At 28.2% G+C, this 17,541-nt stretch overlaps 1 protein-coding gene across 1 annotated transcript in view; it reads right to left on the bottom strand.

Annotated features, from left to right (window-relative positions):
• Window positions 1-14,638, bottom strand: part of LOC129949144 (multidrug resistance protein homolog 49) — a 35,337-nt gene extending 20,699 nt beyond the window's left edge. Inside the window, exon 1 of the mRNA XM_056060415.1 lies at window positions 14,290-14,638. The gene's annotated coding sequence lies outside the window, so the exon portion shown is untranslated. The remainder of the gene's footprint in view (window positions 1-14,289) is intronic.
• Window positions 14,639-17,541: the final 2,903 nt, after the last annotated feature.

Genomic DNA, 17,541 nt, shown 5'->3' with positions numbered 1-17,541 from the left:
TCCAAAAAATAACAAAAAAACACTAATATTAATCGAAATAGTTGGTATTTTCCTTAATTAAAGTTTTTTCAATGAAAACAAAATAATAAACCAGACATTAATTGACAACATGTCATATGGTATATGTCTGGATGTGAACGATTAATGCGCGTAAAGTAAATTATCAAATATGTAAACAGTTGCGGTGTACTTTTGTTGTTATTTTTTAAATTTTGAATTAATTTTTTTAAAGAAGATTAAATCGTGTTAATCATGATTTCTGATACAAATTCAGATAAACAAACAAAGCAGGTACAAGAAAGTGAATGAGTTGTAAAATCAATTGATAATGATAAGACATTAAAAATAAATTTTTAATTAGGAGTAAAACAAAAATTAAAGCACACTAACATAACATTAACATATTTTAACGATATATTATATGTGTTTTAAATTTGAAAAAAAAGAAGAACAAAAAATTAGTTTTGACATTTAAATTCAATTTCATATCAAAATATTAACCTTACGTTGCTAAAACCATAAACAATAAATTGGGTTTTCGGGTGCTATTATCTTCAGATAAAATTTAAGGCTTATTGATGGAAAAAACCCCGGAAGAGATAAAATCTGATTAGAGAAAAAACAAATTCTAATATGAATCATGATTTAAAAGTCAATAAAAGTTCACTTTGTTTTTTATCTTTTGACAGATTGCAAATCGAAAATTCCGTTATACGTCAAATATTTTAGAGTAATTTCTTTCTGTCGGCTTTTTCTATCTCACAAGGCGCCAAATGGATGTGACAAGAAATTAATAAAATTATCCATTATTCCTTTCATTTTAAGCTTCATACAATTACGGCTTTTTGATTGTATCAAAGGAACACGATATTTTTTAAGATCAATCAATTTGTGTGAAAAAAAAAACAATCTTGATATTGTTCCTCATTGTTTATGAGCATGCATGTATAAAACTCTTACGCTTACGTCTGAATTATTTTAAAGCTTTCTTTTGAAGTCTGAGAAAAGACCGCTTTAAAATGATATGTTTACAATTGATGCGGATATTTTTGCGAGACTCTTTAGATTAAAAGTGGAATCTAAAGAAAAATTGAGATGGACTTTAGGTGGTGCAAAAATGAATATCAAATATGAAAAGTATTTAAAATTCTGCAAATATTTCAAATTAATTTTAGTATTGGGTGTTTTTTTAAGGACTTGAGAACTTTAGATAATATTACAAGAACGATGCAGAATAATTGTATGACATCTAATATTTTAAAACAGCTTTCTATACACAGTTTATTTCCTTATTGGCATTAAACGATTAATAATGAACTGTCAACTTTACTAAACAGAAACGTCAACACAGTATAACATTCTCAACTGTCAAACTATGAACTAAAACTAAAGCAATTTATAGGGATAACAATAATGTTTTAAAAAAAAAGGATTTGAATAGAACATATGTATTTGTGCAGCTAATCATGAAATGTCAACTCGGGTTTATCTTTAATCTCATACTAAAACACTGGGACTTTCACAATTTGTCGATTGTAAATTAAAAAAAAAAAACTGTTTCTTTTATCTAAACTATTAAATCACTGATAAATTAATCAATTAACAATCTCGAAATTACAATATATAGGAGAACCTATTAAGTTCTTATCAAACATAGTCTGAGTCTCGTGCAATATACCCAATACAATTTAGTTCCTATTGACACAAACATATTATTTCTATAACACAAGAAAACATTAGTGTCTAGTATTTTTAAGTGGAGTGCTAAGTGCTCTTATTCACACCTTAAAAAAAAAAATATATTTACGAATATATATTTACAATGAAATTGACTTGAAATTTTCCTATAAGACAAACATAAAACACTACTGTCATACGCTATTTAAAATATTGACGCAGCAATCTGTAAATTTTGCATTTACCAATACAATTTTTAAAAAAGTTTCAGAAGAACTTAGGGATAATATGTTCAAGTTCTGAAAGCTACCGATTCTAAACAGTGTCAAAATATGAACGGCAGATTTGAGTTTTCCGCCATTTGTAATATTTTAATCAGTTTGACAGCTTAAAATTTAAGATGTAGTCAAAATCGTAAATAAAAATTTTATGAAAATATGGCTGGACAACTTATTTAACATTAAAAGGAATTTTCAATTTTTATTTGGTTATTCTTTTTGAAATTTAAAGCGATCATAACTTTGTTATAATTTCGATGTCGTTCTGTAATGATTAGAAATTAGGCTTAAACAATTTTAATTGACATAAGAACAATAGTAGAATGAGATCAAATAACTTATTGTCCAAAAAAGACACCCAAGTGTCACTAGCGTAACAGCCTATGAAAGTTTTTTGAAAGTTCGGCAACACTTACTCCTTTGAACTGTTTGCGTCAAACTTTTATTACAACTTCAGAGCTTAAAAAACGAAAAACAAGGCTCCATTTGAATAACAACTTTTTTCCAATTTTGATATAAGGAACTTGACAGATCAACAGTTTTTAACAATAGTCGTTCTTTAATGATTGAGAATTAAACCCAAAAAAAATTATGTTTGACTTAAGAACAATAGTAGAATGAGATCAAATAACTTATTGTCCAAAATAGACACCCAAATGTCACTAGCGTAACAGCCTATGAAAGTTTTTTTGAAGTTCAGCAACACTAACCCTTTTAAACTGTTGGCGTCAAACTTTATTATAACTTTAAAGCTTAAACAATGAAAACAAGCCTCCGTTTGAACTTTCATTCAACTCTCAGCTGTCAAATCGTGTTTTTCCACGTTGTTTGCAATGTTGCAACATCAATTGGAGCTATAATTTCTTAGATATCGTAGTATTTTGATTATATCATGCAGATTTACTTTTGGTCCTCATTACAAAAAAAAATAATTGTGAATTCCAAGTGTTTCAGTAGCCTTAAAAAAAGTATAACCAAAAGAACTGATGGGGCCTATTATCGTGTTGCAAAATGTTGTACAACCAATAATATTGTGGTTCTTTGCACTATTGTAGTGGAAAAGATGACTGAGACATCTTGTGGTGAGTACTGAAGCGAAATACATTTACCTATTTGACACGGGGAATGTTGCCCAGCGGTCTAGACATTGATTTTTAAAACACAATTTTATTTAAATATTTTTGTTTTCTCTTTTCACCCTGTGACTATTAATATATTCAATTAACAACGGACAATTCAATCATAAAATTGATAACTTTTTATACTGTTTTGTTTATATGTACGTATATAAATATTATCATTGGTCTCGAATCAAATTGGCTATATCAAAGTAATTAAATTGACAGAAAAGAATTCATTTCATTTAAACACAAAATATGATAACAAATCTTTTTATGATGTGCCTTGACATTGTTAGGCCATAAACTTTCCAGATATCTTCTATTACTAATATAAATTTTTCGTATAATAATGTATGCAATTGTTTTATTTAAGTTAAGTTGATCGATGTAATAAATATTATTGATCAAGGAAGTCGAAAAAAGGTGGATTTCGCGTAGTTTGACAGAAACCAGTGCTGCCAAAAAAGCCTTTCCATCTTTTCAAATATAAATACTGCTTTTCTTCTTGGATTAAATAATTCTTTGTTTAATTCAGGGATTAGTCAAATTGCATGTTATTTGTTATTTACTTATATCTTACTTATATCCAAGATTATTTTGGCAGTTTTCTGCTTATTTATACTAAACTTTCATCAATAAATAGTTTTATTATTGTTTCTATAAAATTCCTAGCCAAATTTCATTTAAAAACATTGATCTCATCTCAAATTTTCTATGAGTAGACATCAAGTCACTTTTTTAATTTTTTTTCTTGATAGAATAGGAACACCGACAAAATTCATTAATCAATTTCAAAATTGTAAACAAAACAATAATTTTGACGTCACAAACAACAAACACATCACGAAAAAAGTAAATAAACTAATGCGGGTTTCAATTTCTTTGATTGAAAATTATTCATTTATTTTTGATAAGCAATCATATTTCGATAAAAAAAACATTATAAAAGTAAGTATGTTAATTTTTTATAATAAGAACGACATAATTCTACGTCAAGCGGGTTGCTAACCCAGAAACGAAAGCTGCTTAAAACCAACTATTTACAGTTTATTAGTTAAGACACATTTAAATTAACATAATATATCTACCTACGTAATTAATTGATAAATGATTTAAAGAACATTTAGTGTTTATTTACAGATAGTAATATAAGGTTTTTCTATAAGTGGTTTCATTTCAAATATCCCGTTTTTTAGACAGCTGCCACTTTTGAAGCTGTCATCGTTTGGCATTTGACGCCATTAATAGAAACCCAACATGCTTTAAGACGCTTTGAAATTCATTATACAAATTTAAAAATGAAAGAAAAGTTTGCTGACCATCTTATTTTCAATGAGGTTATCACAATATTTGGCTACTGAAATCTACAGATTTGACATTCTTAGACTTTTTTCTTTTGAGGTTAAGTAAAAAATACCATCTATGAAAATAGTTTACAAGCGATTCGAACCGAGACTTTGAAGATGAAGTTCGTGAAGTTATTAAGAATATTCAGCCCCTTGTTGTGCGAATTGGTTACGGACAAGGATGTGGTGATGCAACCGTAGCCTTAAGAAAACCAGTTTTCTTAAATGTCAAAAAGAAACTTCTTTTTTGAAAATCCGGAAAAGTACACAATTCTAATTGTTTTGGGTTGCATGTTATGGCTTTATGTTCTATCAAGTTGCTACGTTTCACAAACTAGTCATCAACATTAAAAAGCTTCATTCAAGCACTATGACAGCCTCTCTCGGGCCTAAAAAACGCCAAATTCTAATTAAATTGTAAAAATTTAGAGAATTAAAAAAACATAAGCAAACTCCGGCCAGCTGTAAAAGAGTGCAATCTTTTGGGGATTACTTCAAGTATAATTGTAAAAAATGCGAGAAGCCTTAAATAACTGCTGTCAAATGATTGTAGAGAAAATGCAGTCTGTCATTGCTGTTAAATGATTGGTGAATGAAAAATTTTAGTTGAAACCAAATGAATGCCATCTTTAAGTTCAATTCAGTAGAGAATTTATAATAACTCCATTCTCAAAATATTGCATTCTTTTACAAGCCTGACATTTACCAATATTTTCGAACCAAAGAAAAAATAGTTTTCACCTTCAACAAATTATTTAAAACTTTTAACTCCAAATTGTATGAAAAACACTCGTTTAAAGGTTGCATGCAACTTAGACGGCTGAGTGCTCAAAAAGACGGAGAGAATTGTGCAACCAAATTCTTAACATTTCGTATCAGGCTGAAGAAGATCTCAAGTTCAATTCTTTCCAAAATCAAAATGTTCCCTTTAAAAAAGTAAATTACAATATTTAAATATAAGAAACATGACATAAAATTGGAAGAAAAGTTGTAAAGTCTAGACTCTTGGACTTATGAACTTGAGACCATAAAAGTCAAATTAAATAGTTCTTACTCTTAACTTGTCTGATTTATGACATCTAAAGCAGCTATGTAGTAAAAGTAAAGAATTTAAATTTGGTGGTATATCATAAATTCTTCTGATATCAATCTTAATATGTGTTTAATTTATTGTTTAAAGAAGCTTTTCGGATTGTATAGAAATTTGATATCTTTAGAAAAATCAGCAAATCAGCAGTAATAATAAAAAAACACACAAACAAATTTAACTAATTTTCTCAACGCGTGTTCCTGTTTCTTTTTGTTTATTGTAAGGTTTCTTTTAAGCAATAAACAATGAATTCATATATTAAATATCTAGAATATGAATTATAGCCCAATATTCAACAATATGATATTATATTATAAATGAATTGTGATTAGATTAACATTTTCCCACATATTATGATAAATTTTATCATTTGTTAAATCTAATAATTTGTTGCATCATCCTAATAAAACTATAAAATAGTACATGACAACATTCTCTTGAAATAATTCTTCAGAAAGTAATTTAAAATTATTTAATTATTAAATGTTAAATTATTCGTATAAAAAGGTAATTTGATGCAAAATTATAGAATTCTTTTATATCAAATCATGCATTTTAAATTTATACAAAATTATTCTACTTTTACTGTAAGAACCATGATTAATAGTTTGTTTATTAAAACTCAAATACTCATCTTTATGGTAAATTGTTGGTTAATGTTGTTTGTTTATGAATGTTAATTTTGTAAGGTAATTAATTACACGTTTATGAATACAGATGATTTTATTTAACCATTGAATTGATTTAAAACAGTCAGACAAAAAGTTTTCTAGTTCTGGGATTGTCGAAATATGTGCATACGAAACAGTTGTTAAAATGTGTTATCAATTATTGAAATGAATTAGTTCAATGATCTTTTTATTCATTTAAACATTTAAATTTAATGAACACTTGGATTAATGCAATTTATTTCTGAATTAAATCTTCTCTTTCAGCTTTCTGTATAAACAAAATTAGCAGTATTTATAAATATTATCACGTAACTAGCTTTCTAGGTAATGCCTCATCACTTAATGAAAAGATTATTGTTAAAAACAAGTTCAACTCTAACATTAACCTTAAAAATTACAAAAGGATCATGAGTTAAATAGATTTACGACCATTTCGGTTAAATATATAACTTAACTTATGAACGATCTAATCAGAATCTAAAGAATCAACAATACTCAGCTAAGACTTATGGGCAATAAAGCCGCATCATTATTTATTTAACTCGATTTGAATAACTGGATATGTGAATATCTATTTGAAGTAAGTACGTACTAACTTATTTTACACTATCAACTATACTTCTTCAGCCTCCATGCGATTTATTCGATATTTAACTGGAAAATTGTTCTAAACGTTTTTTTTTGTTTTTGAGATGTAAATTATGTCTTGAATATAAATTGAAAGTCTTATAAATAAGTTTATTTTAATTTCTGCTCGAAAAATCCCCCAAAAAGTAACTCTTCCATTGATAATTTACAAAACCTCCTCAACTACAAATAAAGACGACGTTTCTTTATTACATAAAGCATCCATAAGAATCATAATGTTTAATGCTAAATATTGAATAACAGAATAAGTACAATTTATTATTAACAATACTGTAATTCTCAGCAATAATTATGTATCATTCTTCTACTGCTGCTGGTGGTTCTGATTACATGATAATTGAACAACTTTCAATTTAAAAAAAAGGTGTAAGAACGAGTGCTTTTTATAGCATCTGGTTATGGGGGAAATCCTGCTGTTGACGAATATTCTTGAGTCTAGTCAGATCGCAGACTCATAATCTGATTTGCTTTTATATAGCGTACATAGCTATAAGAAATAATACACTTAATTGCAAGTTCTTAAGAAGTGATCAATGTTCAATCAATGCTTGATTTTTTGTGGGAATACCCGGAGTAGAGTAGAAATGTTAAATGTAAATGTATATGCACTTCTAAAGAGCAATAAAAACATGGTGTATGTTTTACGCATCTTTGTTTCCAAGAAAGAAGTTGTCAACGTTTAAAGGTCAATTATTTGGTCCGTAATTTTTGTCTAAGAAAAAATTATAAAACTTACTAAATGTGTCACAACTTATTTAAAAATGAGAGCACGTTTTTATATCAAGTTGGCAAATCAATCCAGAATCAAAATAACAACTTCAGATTGGTTAATGTGGTTTTTCCCTTCTTGATAGTAGTTAATCATAATCGAAAAAGTCTTGAAGAATAAACATGGAATCAATTTGATTCATTTTTAAGAGGAAAGCATTTGCCTTCATTTAGGTTTGGGATTTTTTATTCTGGACAAAGAATGTACTGAAAGTAACTCATTTTACCAAGTCAAGTCACGATCATTCTATAACTTTGGATGAGTTTTGAATACACCACTCTGATTTCTTGATTTCTTTAAAGACGATAAAAAATTTTGAGATTAAGTAATTTTACTTCTATCATTCAAAAATACTTCTTAAATGAAATTAACTGCTGGTTTGCTCCTGTATTTAAAAAGCCTTATTAAAAATAGTTCCCTTATTTTAAATTTCAAAAATGTATATTGAAAAACCCTAAACTAAGAAAAAAATTGAGAACATTTCATAAAAATCTTTTAGGCAGTTTTTGAGAACATTAAAATTTTCAGTTTTTTTACGAAAAAAGTGTATACATACTACTCTTGTTTTTGGTCTTTAAATAAATTCGATAAACTCTTAACGTTTTGAGAAATACGTAGCATCCAAAATATCATTTTTTTGGCTTTTTTAAATCTTCTCAATATCTGTACTGTTTTGAAGTTTTTTTTAAAAAGAGGAGCTAATATATTTTTTTTTCTAAAAAACACAGTTTCTTTGTTTTAATTGGTGCAAATTTATTTTTTTCTTTCAAACAAAAATTCCGTATTCTAATTTATCAATACTTTCAAGAAAGAAAGTATTGAAAAACGTCAAAAATTTGGGAACATAAACTCAGGCTAACAGGAAAAATTTAATTTGACCCCAAAATATCCTTTCGGAGGATTTGACCAATTGAAAACCATTGTTGGCCCAAAAACCGTCTTATATTAAAATTGAATATAGGAAAACACAAGATTAAGTGCAATTAATTCAGCCGTGCTTCTTCATTTCATTATGCATTTTGAACTGAATAATTTATGAAAATTAATGAATATTTTAAGAAGGTCAATATATTGTGTTTAAATCTGTGAAAATTCACATAAAAAATAATGTACATATTAAAATTATGGTAATATTTTAAAGTTTAGCATAGAAAGCTTTGATTTATTAGAGAAAACAAAATAGATAGCGTGTTTTATAAACTGAAAACTAATCTTAATCAAACGTTTAAGATTCTAAGTTAGGGGCATAAATTACTTGTTGAAGAGTTTTTATTTTTGTTAGAATGGTATAGGGTGTTTTTTTAGCGGCATGAGAATTTTCGATGAACGTTGTTTATGATTTGACAGTTGAAAAAGCTGTGTTCAATCGTTAAACGAGAGAAGAACTTTTTCATTTATTTTGAAAATATTAAATCTGTTTACAAAAATTCTTAGAGCACTTTGTGTATTTTACGATCTTTACAGTAGAAGCTTATGTTAATGTTCTTATTAAAAAGAAGATAACCCTCAAGTTATCAACAAATAATTATAACATCCACTAAATTTCAATGTTTGGTGTGCTTTACCCGCGCTGCTGGCCAATGGCGGATCCAGATCGGGGGTTTTAGGGGTCATGAACCCTCTGGGAGATAATTTGTTTGTTTTTTTTGTGTAGGAGTTCCCTTCAATCCTTCAATTCAAAACTAATCGTATTGAGTCAGGGGATATGACCCCTATTATATTTTGAATTATTTATTTTTTGTATATGAATACAAAATTTGTATTTTATTTCTAAACTTTGTTGCAAAAAGTACCACTTTTAACTGAGGGCTGGACCAAGAACATAATATGAATCTGAAATTCAGCCCTATTCCAAAAACTTAGCACAAATGCATCAAATTTTGACCAATGGACGATTCAGGGGGGGGACATATGAGCCATAAAGCTTATGCAGTTATGTTGTGTAAGTAAAGATTTGATAGTAATTTAACGACACTCAATAAAAAGTGGTTTGTTGTCAAACACATTTCACATTTTTGTAACTTGAACAATGCTTTAAATTATTTTCATAGCATTTGTTTCCAAGAAAAAGAGCAAAGATTCAGTTTTTTAAGAAGAAACCTTGAATAGAGATCTTCAATTTTATATTAAGTTCACTTTGAATTCCTGAAACTAGCCTTAAATTCCATCTTATTGTGATTTTTACTTGCGACACATAGGAACTATGTATATACGGCAAATATTGCATTCATAAAAAATTTCGAATCAAACATGACATTAAGATGTTAGAAAAGTTAAAAAAAGTGTTTCCCCCATTCCATACGTCTGCCTGTCTGTCCTGGCCCCTAAAGCATAAATCACGGTGCCGTTGTTTTTTTTCAAATTTTCTCAAGAACTTAATCAGATTTCAATAATCTTATCTTTCAATGCAAGCTCTTGTCGGTAGTCAAATTTTTTAAACTAATGATGATTTTTGATGAACGAAAATGTCATTATTTTTTTTTCAATGGCATTTAAATTTTTGAGAAATTTTTTGTTTGCAGTTATATGTACTTAAATGTACATAATTTCTTAAATTCAAGAACCAACAATTGTTCTCTCTATAATTTTAAAGTTTTGTTGACTCCTTTAAGATGAAGCATCAGCTCGAATCTACGAGTTAGCAGACTGATAGCAATAGTAATACTAGACTTCCGAAAATTGAGTCAGAAAAAAACTACTTCAAAAAAAAAACGAAAATTCTTTCTCATTTTCTGGGTTTTGGATTTGGGTTTTAAAAAAAATTCATACATTTTTCCATGAATAAAGCAATAAAAACCCTCTAAATTATTGTTTTTTTTTGTTTTGTTCTTAAATATGACATATTCAGAAAACTGTTAGAATCTTGGAATGCTTTCATATGAAGAAAGTCTACTAAATTATATAGTAAGATTATACCTTGCTGGACAATAGCGTTCTTAAATAATTTAATAACTAAAGTTGTCACTTATGCCCTTGAAATGTGTACATTTAAGGTTAAGATGCACACTATGTGATTTAAATTTTGTTAGCCTTCTTTAAAGAATGTTAAGTGCGTGAAACAACATCCTCCCCCCCCCCTGATTAAAAATCTGGATCCGCTCTTGCTGCTGGCGGCATCATTAATTGTTATTTCTTACTTATCTAACAGCGCGCTAAAACATCAATTCATAAAAAGCTTTATTTTCGGAAGTGATCCTATTAACTGCCTCGTTCGTTCATGCGACATCTGATTACTTGCAAAAGCATTTGATAGGGTTTGGCATCAGGCTCTCTTATCGAAAATGCGTGCTTTTGGTTTTCATGAATCCCTCCTTCATTGGATTAGTTATTTCGTCCCTTTTGAATAGTTCAATACAAGTTGTAATGGATGGATTCAAGTCTGAAAACCACAAAATAAATGCTAGTGTGCCCCAGGACTCTGTTTTATCTCCAACACTCTTTCTCATTTTTATTAATGATCTCTTGTCTGCAACATCTAATCCAATACATTGTTTCGCTGACGACAGTACTCTTAGCTTTTCATATTCGTTTTCAGATTCACACCCCCTTCTTCGGATGTGGAACTGCAACGACAAAATATGATAAGCTCATTAAATTCCGACCTAAATAGCATTGTACAATGGGGAATTAAAAACCGCGTGGAATTTAATCCTTCGAAAACGCAATGCTGTCTTGTATCGTTAAAGCGAAATATATTATCCATAAATGGCACTTCCATCGAGGAAACTGAACATCTCGATATTCTCGGTATGTGTATCACCAACCACCTTTTGTGGAACGAACACATACGCGATGTCGCCAAAAATGCCGCAAGATGTTTGGGTTTTCTAAGGCGATGCAAGAAGTTTTTCTCCCCCTCTGATCTGGCTGTTATTTACAAGACTTATATAAGTCCAAAGCTTGAGTATAACTTCCATATCTGGGCTGGTGCTCCTGCAGCCTACTTAAGCCTCTTGGACAGTATTGAACGTAGAGTATTTAGATTGATTGGTGATATTATCATCATAAGATCATTTACGTCACTTGAACATCGTCGAAATGTTTCTTGTCTCACCCTCTTTTACCGTTATTTTAATGGTTTATGCTCTAGAGAAATAGCCAGCTGCATTCCTCCCCTTAAACAGTTCAACCGTAAAACTCGCTCTTCTAGGAATGCTCATCAATATACCCTCGGGACCAACTTCGGTCGTACTGTCAAGTACAGAGATTCGTTCTTTAGCCGTACCATGCGAATGTAGAATGCCTTGTCACACTCTGCCTTTCCCAGCTATTGCAATATTCAGGAATTCAAAACCAATGTGCACCGACATCTGCTTTCAAACCCTCTCTCCCTTTCCTAGTGCTCACACTGTGTCTACATAACAAGGGTAGTATATCCTTTTGAGTGTGCGCTTATTATAAAAAAAAGGATGTTATGTAACGTATTTTTTTTATCGATAAACCAGAAAATATTGAAGCATTTGAAGCCAAAATTCCAGCCACTATTGAAGCCATACGCCAAGATTTATAGGAACAAGAACTACAAAAACTGGACTAATTGAATAAGGTATGTAGCTCGTTGTTGTGACGGAAATGTGCCAAAATAATAATGAAAAAAAAGTCCAGGATGCGACCCAAACAGATTTTCTAAAACTTTGACAACAAATTAATAAAAATATCTTTTTTCTGCTACCACTTCATTCCAAAACAATTTCTTATCACCTTTTTTGTGTAGGTTTTTGTGTTTCTAAAAAAGTCTTTAATCGAATCTTTCTGAAAAAATTAATTAAAAGTTAACAACAGTATTTTGCATACTAAAGAATTATTTTGATTTAAATATCTGTTTTTGTTGGCGACATTTTTAGTCGAAAACAAATTTGTATCAATTTTAACAACTAATTTTTAAAGTTTTAGTTTCTTAAAGGAAAAGTACCGATTAGACTTTTCAAGAACATTACAAAGAACATAATTTTATAAAGAAGTAAATGATGTTGATGTCAATACTTTTAACTATCCTAAAAATATTCGGATCGAATTTCAATATTTACCAATTTTTCGAAGTATGTATATTTTTTAGATTATTGGTTTTAAAGTGACAGTTAGATTTTTCAACAAAAATTGTTACTTACAAATATTTTCCGAAATCAATTTTGATCCGAAAATCACTTTTTACTAAATTTTTGTAGTAGAAAACCTTTAATACGATCTTTTAAAAATCCTACGTCAACAACGTTGGTACAATTATTTTGGAGGTAATATCGTAAAAGATTGGAACCAACAAATGTTTAGTTTTCAGATTTCTTAAATATATTTTTACATATTTTGAAAGTCTTTTCTGAATTTTCCGAGATAATTTGTAAAACATATTTTTGTTGGGTCAATATTTCTACAGATCCTTAAGATATGAATGACGAAAAATGATATTCCTAAGACATCTCTCTAAAAACCTTTGATTTAGTTTCTAGGGACCTTGAAATGCCGAAAAATGTCAACATTTTTTAATCGAAAAATCGGAGTAATTAAAATGACTTCCTATGGGAAGTTTAAAAACTAGTTCCAACAATATTTCTGCCTTCTTTTACTATTTAAAGTTCTCAAGCTATTAAGAAAAAAACCCGAAACATCTGTACATCACATAGAAAAGATCCCAAACAAATCCGATTATTGAAAATGAACACAACAAAAATTTTGAGCAGGTAAAAATAGTATCCAATACAATACTCGCATTGGTTCTCAAAAAGGAAGAACTCAAAATTGCACAAAGTTTCAACAAAAAAACACGAACAAAAGAAGAAATATGTTACTTAAAAAAACTCTATTAATCCATTCGTTGGAATCTTTTATCATAACAGGTATGAAAAGAACTGACCTACTAGTGGTCTATCCACTCATTCGAAATGAAATGAAAACTGTACCAAGTTATATATTTTCTATTTCCATACCAGAAATGTGTGAGAGAACCAATTCTGTATTTCATCAGGTAAGAAAATGTATCAATAACACTTAAAACTAGAACCCACGGAAAGTCAAACTGGTTTTGAAATGTTCTACACACGCCGATTACAAGAATCGCATTTATAAGATTTTTGAGATTTCACAAAAGACAGAAAAAAATTTCGATTAGTTTTTGAATTTATTGTAAAATTTTGGCAACTTTTGAAAATTCATTGAAATCCCAAAATATACAAACAAAAGTAATTTTCAATTCTATTTTTATACAAAATAAACACACATTTCTTCAATATTAATCCAATTTGAAAACTATCACAACTTATTGTTTGTGTGCAAAGTTTCTTAAAATCATTTTGCACAAAAGTTCAAAATTCCATCGGATAAGAAAATAAAAACACACATAATTTTTGTTTGAAGACCAAGAAAGTCGTAAATCGTTTGATTATCAAAATACACATTTTTGTAAGTTCAAGGCTCTTCGCCAAATCATTCAACATTGCGAAGAATTTTTTAATTTATTCCCGCGACACGATAAAACAACCTGATTTCAAATTCCGGCAACTTTTAATATTTATAATAAATCTGGTTTGAGTAATTTTGAAGTATAGGAAAATTTGTTCGCAGAAATATAAAACAACAAACAATAAAAATTCAAATCGTATTCACCTCATTTTTTTTCTTTAACTAAAAGTCACTAATTTTTGACATTTCTCAAATAGAATGACAGGCGATAGAAACTGTAAAATTAATTCACTTACCTTTTTAAAAACTATCAATTTTATTGTTCAGGTATCACTTTGTATATTCTCTTTCTTTTTTTTCGAAAAATGTCCTTATGACAATTTTAACAAATAATTATTCACGCATGTAAAATAATTTAATATTCATATGTATATTTATAGGTTTAAAAAAATAAACAATATTAAGTATTCACAAAGTTCACAGGAATCAATCACACGAAATAAAAACTTAGAATTATTGAATAAAATTCTTAATCTCTTTTGATCCACAAATAATGAGACACACCATATCGCTGATGATTACGAATAAGTCGGAACACACGAGGGAACTAAAGTCTACTTCTACCGCCAACGGTCACGATCAATTTAAACACTCTCTTGTCCGGTGTGGTGAATTTAAATGATTAAAATGAATTTTTCTTACAATTATTTGATATTCATTCAAAGATGAGAATATTATTCATCGCTCAGAAGTACAATTCATTGCTTTGTGTTCATTTAGAAAATAAAAGAAGTTCATCGTCTCATCATCATCATCGTTTATCGTTTAGGTCTGGTTTCGGTCTTTCGGTAGCTCTTTGGCTATAATCATCAAAAAAGCTTTTATATATTTTTATTTGTATTTTTTTTACTTTCATTCATTAAAAATATAAACAACGAAAAAGAAGTGAATGTTGTGGGATGCGAATAATGGCATTTTTGAAATGAAAAGAAAATTATTAGGTGACCATACCATACTCAAAAGTGGTAAATTTCAAAACTTTAAAAGAAATGTCATAATTTGATGTTTTTTTTCATTTTTTGAATCATTTTTATTTTATAATTCAAATGATTTTTGGTTTTTAAATAATGATTAACGTTCGAAAATTTTAAAAATAGACAACTTTTTAAAAAAAACATCAAACTAAGACTTCTTGTGACAACATATTTTAACATATATTTGTTGTTGTCGAAAACTTAAAATTCCAAAACTGGTTCCAAATTTTTCTTGGGATCTTATACATTTTTGGTGCTTAATTTTAAATAATTTAGGTTATGTTTATGTTAAAACGATTTTTCCAATTTAAAACAATTCTAGAAACTTAGTAGGTACGAGTATCTCTTATTATTTTAATTAAGTTAAAACCACACAAGGGGTACTATAATTTTTAGTAAATTTTTAAATTTATACAAGACATTTCAAATCAATTCTGTCAGTTCTAAGGATTTAAGTATGTTTGTTTAAATATTTTTCTCGAACTGTCAAACTAAATTTAGAAATGTTCAGATATTGTTTGATTTTATGAAGCTAATCAGTTGTTAAGCCCTTGATTTTTAACTTCAAATAGGAAGTTTTTGTAATGGGTCTGACTTCTCAAATTGAAAATGTTGACTTTTTTCGACGTTTCAAGGTCCCTAGAGTCGAAATAAAAGATTTTTAGAAATATGTCTGGGCGTGCGTTCGTACGTCCGTACGTTTGCGACGTTTTTTCGTCGTCCATAGCTGAAGAACCAGAAGAGATAACGTCTTCAAATAAATTTTGTTATACAGATAAAAATACAGAAAGATGGCGTTTTTTTTACCATAGCAGTTTAAAAACCAAAGGTAAGAAAATTTTGGTTAACCCTAAATATCTTACGAACCAAAAACGCTAGAGACTTGAATTAAATTGTATATAATATATTGTAACGTGATACTAAACAAGTATATTTATTGTAAAAAAAATCGAATTAACAGTTTTTTTGTAAATTAAAAAAAAACTGAAAAAAAATGTGTCACCTCGAAAATTTTAAGAATACAAAATGATTTTATCTCCAAAACAATTTTGTGCTACGAAAAATAAAGTTTTTAACATCTGGTAAAATTTTGAGAAAAATCTAATTGAAACTTTTTTCTAAAAAATAAAATCTAAAAAACAACATTACTCAAAGTTTCGACTCAAATGTCTTTTCAAAAATTTGAGATTATGGCTTTCAACAAATTTTATCTTATAGGAAATATTGTTTTCAACATTTTAAAATATTTTGAGAAAATGCAATTGACAGTTTTTTATACAAAAAATTAAAACATAACAAAAAAAAATACTAACACTTGGTAAGAATTTAATTACGATTCAAAAAGCTTTTAAAAATTAAAAATATTGTCTTCAAACTTTTTTTATTTCACAGAAAATATTGATTTCGATATTCAGTAGTTTTTTTTTTATAAAAATTCAACAGTCCGGTTTTTCATAAAAAATTAAAGTCACTAAAAAATAGTATCCAAATTTGGTATAAATTGATGTTCGGTTCTTGATATCTCTCAAATTAATTTCATTCATCCAATTTGTAAAAATTTAAGAAATTCTACTGAAATTGGTAAAAATTTGTTTTCGACTAAAAATCTATTTAACAAAACTAGAATTTCAAACTAAACTACGTATTTCTTTTAATGAAAAATAATGTTGGTAATTTTTAAATTTGAAAGAATAATTTAACTTACAACTTTTTTAACCCAACACGAAAACTTACAAACTTTTAAGCAAGACAAATAGACAGACGGGATGGTAAGTTGCCAGTGTGGATCGCATCCCAGCCTCTTTTTTGAAGATTAAATTTTAAAATAAATTTATTTCATTATGAGAAAGATGTTGTAAAAGAAATTATTGGGACAGTTTTAAAAAACACAAACAAGTTTGAAACAAGTTTTGGAATTTTGAATTTCAAAAAAGAATTATTCAAGCAAAGTTGTCAAAATGTTGCAGATTGAAGTATTATTGGCTATGGATCTACATTTGTCTTCAATATTTTTAAATATGAATTATTATTGAGACCATAATATTAAGTTTCTTCAAAACTAATTCAAAAAGAATTTCAAATTTTAAGTTTTGTAAACATTTGATTTTTATAGATGTCAGTGAAATAATTGTTATTCCAAAAATTATTATCATTTGTGATAAACTTAAAGCTCGAAAACCCTTTTAATAACAACAGTTTTTCTAAAATACTTATTTTGAAGAAACTCAATATTCTTAGAAAATGAAAAATCATTTTTTCATCTTGAGATTTTGCAAAAAGTTGTTTCTGGAGTATTTTTGAAATAAGTTTTTCTATGCTCATTTTGAGGAATAATTATTTTAAAGCTGTTTGTGAAATAAATAAAATTATAAAGGTTGAGGTAGAAAAATTGAAATAAGGAAGACGAAATAATTTTTACAAAATTCGAAAACTGGAACAAAATATTTTGTCTGTAAATCTGTTTATTTTTTATTCAACATCAAAAAAAAAAACAGAAGCTGGGATGCGACCCAC

The sequence above is a fragment of the Eupeodes corollae genome, chromosome 3, assembly GCF_945859685.1.
Source record: "Eupeodes corollae chromosome 3, idEupCoro1.1, whole genome shotgun sequence".
Lineage (NCBI taxonomy): Eukaryota > Metazoa > Arthropoda > Insecta > Diptera > Syrphidae > Eupeodes > Eupeodes corollae.
This window is presented reverse-complemented; position numbering and strand designations above follow the sequence as displayed.